Source organism: Poecilia reticulata, chromosome 5 (genome assembly GCF_904066995.2).
Source record: "Poecilia reticulata chromosome 5, P_reticulata-male-v2, whole genome shotgun sequence".
NCBI lineage: Eukaryota > Metazoa > Chordata > Actinopteri > Cyprinodontiformes > Poeciliidae > Poecilia > Poecilia reticulata.
The window spans coordinates 33,274,094-33,281,178 of record NC_088834.1 but is presented as its reverse complement, the minus strand read 5'-3'; the positions used below and the strand labels follow the sequence as shown (position 1 = coordinate 33,281,178).

Here is a 7,085-nt window from a genome sequence, read left to right as displayed (position 1 = left end):
TTTGTGAGTGTGAATGGGTGAATGTGGCTCTAGCGTAAAGTGCTTTGAGTGATCAAAATGATTCGATAAAGCGCTATATAAGTTCAGTCCTCCTGAGTTGATACTGCTGCTGCAGTTACAACTGAAAGTATATTTTTACCATCCATCCGTCCATTTTCTTCCGCTTCATCCGGGGTCGGGTCGCGGGGGCAGCAGCTTCAGAAGGGAGGCCCAGACTTCCCTCTCCCCAGCCACTTCTTCCAGCTCCTCCAGGGGAATCCCAAGGCGTTCCCAGGCCAGCCGAGAGACGTAATCCCTCCAGCGTGTCCTGGGTCTTCCCCGAGGCCTCCTCCTGGTGGGACGTGCCCGGAACACCTCACCAGGGAGGCGTCCAGGAGGCATCCTGACCAGATGCCCGAGCCTCAACTGGCTCCTCTCGACGTGGAGGAGCAGCAGCTCTACTCTGAGTCCCTCCCGGATGACCGAGCTTCTCTCTCTAAGGGAGAGCCCAGCCACCCTGCGGAGGAGGAAACCCATTTCGGCCGCTTATATCTGAGATCTCGTTCTTTCGGTCATGACCCAAAGCTCATGACCATAGATGAGGGTGGGAATGTAGATCGTAGGTTTTATATACTGTTTATATACTGCAAAAACACAAAATATAGTTTTATTCCCTTTTCTTTTTTCTTCTCTTAGTACACATGAAATGAGACAGAATTAACTCACAAGTAGCTTTTCAGCAAGATACAGAAAGTTGTTTTAAGTCAGTAATTTCTTAATATTAATAAAGCTCTATTTCCACAGGCAGAGATTTTCTGTCTTGTAAAAATGTTTTTTAATTAGTGAAATAATCTGCTAGTGGAACTAGTAGTTTTTAAAGTCTATTTTAAGGCGTCATTGACTGAAGACAAGCTCTTATATGTATTCCTGAATAGTTACTTTTGTCCACACAAGAAACTAGACCAAAAAATGACTTACTTTGTAAGATTTTATGTACTTGCGGTGTACAAAAGTATTACCACTTTTCTTGGTGTGTTGTGATGGGTTAAGGAAATTTCTTATGAGTTGCAGCCATTCCGATTTGGGTAATTTGACTTTGTTGCAACTCTTTGCACGACATTCTAAATATCAGTGTGGGACTTATTTTTCCTTCTCTGTTTATTTTATAAAACAAATCCCTTTTTAAGAATAAGTTACCTGGTGGTGGCTGCCCAATGGACTATGGCTTTCAGTCGTTCGAAAATAAACTGCTTGCGTCTTTCACTGCAAGATTAAGAATGAAGCTGAGAGAGCGAGCGGGAGCTGGAGAGAAGTGGCTGAACACCAAACAAAAGAAGTCAACGTGGAGTAGAAGAAGGCTGCTTTCTGCTTTAGTGAACACAGTAAGGAATTATTCATTTTCACCTTTGTGCTAAGGTAAAAGTTTGTTTTTAAAGGCCTGGCCTGTGAATCAGCTCTGGTAACTTGAAAGGAGAGAGGAAAAACCATCAACTTTGTTTTCAGCTGCGCACACACAGACAGTCAGTCATGGAAATAAATGATGAGGCAAAGAAAGTCTATGGAGTGAACAGTTAGGAAAACGAGGGATCAATGAAACATTAAACCTTTTGGAGGAGACATTTCTGGAAAAGAAGCTTGAGATGAAGTTGAATTGAATTTAAAGGCAAAAGAATGGAATTACCACCTATAAATCACTTTTTATTTTTGCACAATTATAGTCTTTGATCGTTACATGTTTGTTGATTTGGGCTAAAGTCATTTTTAGTCCCATTCAGATAATGATGGTCTATTTGTAAATTCTTCTTGTGAAATGAACCACCTATTGAAATACTTACCTCTGCTTTAGGTAAACACTTAAAGATAAGGATTAGTCACAGAGACGGTGCTTTAAAGATTCTACTGCTGTTAGATTTTTTTATTTTTCTTTCACACTAAAAATATCAATGACAGCTTTCAAAGAAAAAAATGTGACCTTTGCTTCATATTTCCCTCTTATTTTTCTGGCCAATTGCACTTTTTACTGTTAATAAAGAAAAATTAGCATAACTATTACTAAACAAAAATATTTATTGTAAATTAAAGTATGTCTGGCAATGTGCTGCTCACTGCAGAAACACAAAATCTTGCCAAGTATTTATGGTCTAGTATAGTGCAAATATTGCAATAGATTTGAAATAACACAAAATTAACTTACAAGAAACCTTTCAGCAAGATATTGGAGCTTGTTTTAAGTTAATAATTCCTTAAGTAGTAGTTTCATTGACAGATTGTTTCACTTTTTTTTTCTTATTAGTGAAATAATCTGTCAGTGAAACTAGTACTTTTAAAACAAGCTCCTTTATCTTGTACAAAAATTACTTGTAAGTTAGTTTTATTTTATTTCAAGTGTACTAAGATATTTGTACTAAAAGTAGACCAAAAATACTTGGTAAGATTTTGTGTTTTGTAGTATAATTGCTTTAAGTGTGTAATTTCATCTGGTATAATTAAGTTCAAGCTAATAATGTGAGCCCGTTGATATGAGTGTTTTAAGTTTGATAATCTATTTATAAATTCAGACTAATATTTTGAAGCAGGGAAAGAAGTGGTCCCCATATGGTAGAGGTCAGAACTAAAGACTTTTTTGTGAGGTGGGTAGTGAACCTCCATTCCTTTTAAATTGTTCACTAGGCAGCAAGCTGAGCAGTGGAAAATAATATATTTTGACAGACTAAAAGAAATTGAACAAATAATTTGGAAATAATTTTCAACCTACTGCAACAGGCTAACCTTTAGCCGCTAATGATACTACAAGCTAGCCACTAAGGGCTATTTCACAAAATTAATAGAAAATCCATAGCATATGGATAAGTTACACCATAACTGGATTATTCTATATTGGTCACATTTTTAAAAATAAAAAGTCAATTTCTCTTCATCTGTCTTATATAATAAATTTTGTTCATATCTAGAAAATACATCCTCCTTCCTTTTTTTAAGATTTTTTTTCCTATTTTAGGAATGTTGAGTCAAACTACATTGTGACACATCTTTGTGGTTTCCTCTGTGGTTATCTTAAAGGTCAGCACTTATCCAGATAATTTACTGCTGGTCATTGGTCCAAATTTTTAAAGTTAAGTAGTTTTGAACTGACAGTGGAGCTGAAAAGCTTTGGGTGTGGTTTCACTTCCTGTTGTTGGGCTCTTAGAGGGAGTCCACCAGTCGTTTTACGCCAGCTTTAGGTTTCATCCGAACTTGACCCACCATTGTGGTTTGTGTAAAGGTCAGTAAGAGATAAATAAAGAATTTTTGCAGGGAATGAAGTTGAGAATATCAAGTATCATGTTATGGGAGGATTGAAAAGTAAAACTGCCTTTTTTTTCTTTCTCTCCAACAGTCTACTCCCACAATCACTTTTTATGGGGCAGTGAAAACTTATATAATCTTTTTGTTGACATCATTCTTTTTATTTCTTGTTACTCAGCTCAAGTTTATGGGAACATCGATGGGGGGAAAAAGCTTCAAACTTGGCCTGCAGCAGCTGGACGTGGCCTGAAATTTACAAAAACCAGCAAAAAGCTCTTTCTAGCCAAATGTGGGTTTATTTGTGTAATCAAATGACACAAGTGAGGGCTTTTTTAAAAAAGCTGATATTTATTTATGATTTTGTCCCTTTTTTTCTTCTCCCTCCCCGCTCTCATTTTAGCCTTGGCTCCTGTGTTGTTTTCAGAAACGATGTCTCTCTAGCCAAACTGAAAAAAACACAACAAAACGCAGGGCTATGAAAACAGGAATGACAAACACCATTAGCTGAAAAGTTTCCATCTTATTGCAACTATGTTATCGTTTACTTTACCATACACATCCTAATATGGTTATCTCCCTGTCGAGGCGGGTCGGAGCAAAGCCAGGGGGTGGGGGGACGAGTACAGCTGCCATTTAGACAATAAGAAACAAATGTCACAGCTCAGCTACACAGACCGCCTTTCACAGGCCTACAGGACTTGGCCTTCTCTGTCGCTTGGCTCGGCCTCCTGTGTGATTTTTATCTTCTCTCCGGTGTTGGATGCCCTCACAATATGCCCCCCCCCACCTCAACACCACCTTTCTTTTCAGTCCCCTCTTGCTCTCTTCTCCCTGTCTTGCTTTATTTGTCTGTATCTCTCCATCAATCTCTGTCCTGGTCCTGTTGTTAACTATGTGCACACTGATGTATGGGCCTGTGTTTGCTGTGTGAAGTTCTTTATCAGGGGGTTGGGGGAGACGGGTGTGTGTGTGTGTGTGTGTGTGTTTGGAGTGTCCAGGCAGAGGCCGGTTCAGCTGCAGGTCACGCCCTGTCACGTTTGGCCTGCAGATATCCTAGTGATGCTTAAAGGCCCTTTATAATAATTAAGAATACACAGCTGAGAAAAAAACAAGCAGAAGTGCTGCAGAGGAGGAGTATGCAGTTTTTTTATTTTAATACTTTTATACTCTTTAACCTTTTCCTCATTTTGTTGTGTCACTATGACAAACCAACAAAACGTTGGACAGAATTGTGAATTAGAAGAATTTCAAAACCTACAGTACACTTTCAAAAATGTTTACAAATAATACATAAACATATATGTATCTGGTCCTTTTGAGCTCTCAATATTTTAGGGCACACTGCAAAAACACAAAATCTAGTTTTGCTTTATTTTCTATTGCATACACTCAATATTTTGTCCTATTTGTTTTGAAATGAGACAAAAATAACTGCAATTAACTTTTCAGCAAGATATAGAAGCTTATTATAAGTAAATTCCTTAATATTGATTTTAAAAACTGACAGATTATTTCACTTATAACAAGACATTTTTCCCATGTCATAAGAAAAAAAACTTATCAGTATCAATCAATCAAATTTTATTTGTATAGCACATTTCAGCAGCAAGGCATTTCAAAGTGCTTTACATAATTAAAAACAAACAGAATAAACAGTGAAAAAGAGAAAGATGTTGAAAAAGATTAAAACAGATAAAAAGATATAAACATTATTAAAAGTAAAGATAAAAACATTAAAAACATCGATCCATGTGAGAACTTGCCCTTATGGGGTCTCCTCGAACAGACAAGGATTAACAGTAATGACTCTGCGACTTAATGTTGTGCCTTTTCACAGAAAGTGCTCCAATAGGGCCTTCTTGTCCTCCGAAGAACAAACTCCCACCAAAACTGTGTTTCGGTGTGGTTCTTCAGAGAAGATAATAAGTTATACGTTCAGAGAGTCAGCACCAGTCATATTTCGCCCGTCGCACAAGATCAAAACCACACCGCTTCTCAAACCTCAGAGTTTTAATATCTTACAAGGATTCTCAAACCTAAGACATTAAAACCTGCAATTTAGCCATAAGCAACTCTAAACAGGGGGGTTTTAATTTGAGATTTAAAGTTCCAGTTTCCAGTTGTCTGGAAGTTTGTCCCAAATTAATCAATCAATCAAGTTTATTTGTATATCACGAGGGTGTAACTTTGGGGGGGGGGCTGATGTACCCACAGTTACTGGAAGATCTTTTCTTTTTTAGTGCTAAGAATAAGGTCAAAACTGACATGTGAATGCCAGACTGTCTTAGTCAATAAATTAGGATAAACATCCTGATCAGGCTTGTCAGATTAATAGTACCTTTTGAAAAACCTTCTAGCAGGTATTAAACATACTACAAAATATAAATATGTTAAAACGTTATTAATCTAATTAATCTATATAAAGTCTTTCACTTAGTGAAGAAACTGCTGACAAAGGAACTTTCCAGTCATATTCTAATTTATGGAATCAGCCTGTATTCAGGGCTTAAAGTAAAAAAAAATCCTGAGCCTGAAACTTATAGTGATGATAGAAATGAACTATACTGTTGCTATTGCCACAGTTTAATAAAAAGTGTCTTTGAATAGTCCAAACAATTACTTCTAACAATACAATTAAGAAGCTAAACACTCAAACTTAAATAAGACTTCAGGACATTTCAACTCAAAACAAAATGTAAAATGTCTGAGCCCTAAAGGTTTGACTTACAGGCAAAAATCCCTCAACATTAAATAAGAGTCCTTTCAGTCAATGTTTTAGCAAGTAATTTAGAACATGCAACATTACCAACTAGATCAGTGTTTCTCAACTTTTTTGGGCCAGCGCCCCCCCACAGCCTTTATCCAGGTCCCTCACCGCCCCCACCAAAGAATTTGTAGGCTACTTTCCACTGACTATTATTTTAGCATTAATATTACTATCACTATTGTGGATGTTTTGATTTTTATGCTTGTTTCTGTATTTATCATCAAAAATAATTTCCCAGAGAACAAAAAAGTCATGGGAATAGAAATTATTTTCACAGCGTCTAAGAAAAATTTAATGAACATTCAAGTTAAAATTGGTAGGCCTAACAGCAGCAAATCAGAGTGGAACAAATATTCTTATTTTGTGCCATTTTATGGTTTTAAAATATTCCACAAAATGACCAGATAAAAGATGTTCAACATGTCAGTTTAAACTTTGAACTATTTGCAAAATGACTGATCTCTGCAACATTAAAACATGGATAGAACTGTAACTACATTAATCATAACTCTTCTTCTCTTCAGTGTTTCTGTCGGTTTCTGGTGGTGCAGCTCTATGCTGCCTTCAGGAGAATGGGACATCAGAGTATCAGCCATAAAACTTCACCCACATGGCATTTATTGGTCAAACCAGAGCTTTCAGTGGAAAAATAAAAGTTCCAGGTCATTTTAATGCCATACAAATATGAGACAGAAACATGGATTATATATTTATATAGACCTGTCTATTGATTATAGATTAATAGTTTTACTGGACAGAAATGACAAAGAACAAATCTGGTTCTTAATCAAATCCTAATGAGTCAAATTGAAAGTGTCATGGAGTCATCAGCCTCATGACATTAACACTGACATGAAAAATAATATTGAAGAAATAAATATATCAAATCTAATTAAAAACATAAATAAGTGATCAGTTCTTTACTGTTATGGTCTGTAAGATATATTTATTCTCAGTACTAGATGTGGTCTCAACAAACCCATGACATTTCAACAATATTATTTTACCTTTTATCTGGAAATAGTGTCTGTTTATTCTTGCCATACAGTCTCTG

At 36.5% G+C, this 7,085-nt stretch overlaps 1 protein-coding gene across 8 annotated transcripts in view; it reads left to right on the top strand.

The window, feature by feature from the left end:
• Positions 1-7,085, top strand: part of foxp1b (forkhead box P1b) — a 363,905-nt gene that overhangs the window by 138,623 nt on the left and 218,197 nt on the right. The gene's annotated exons all lie outside the window — the stretch shown is intronic.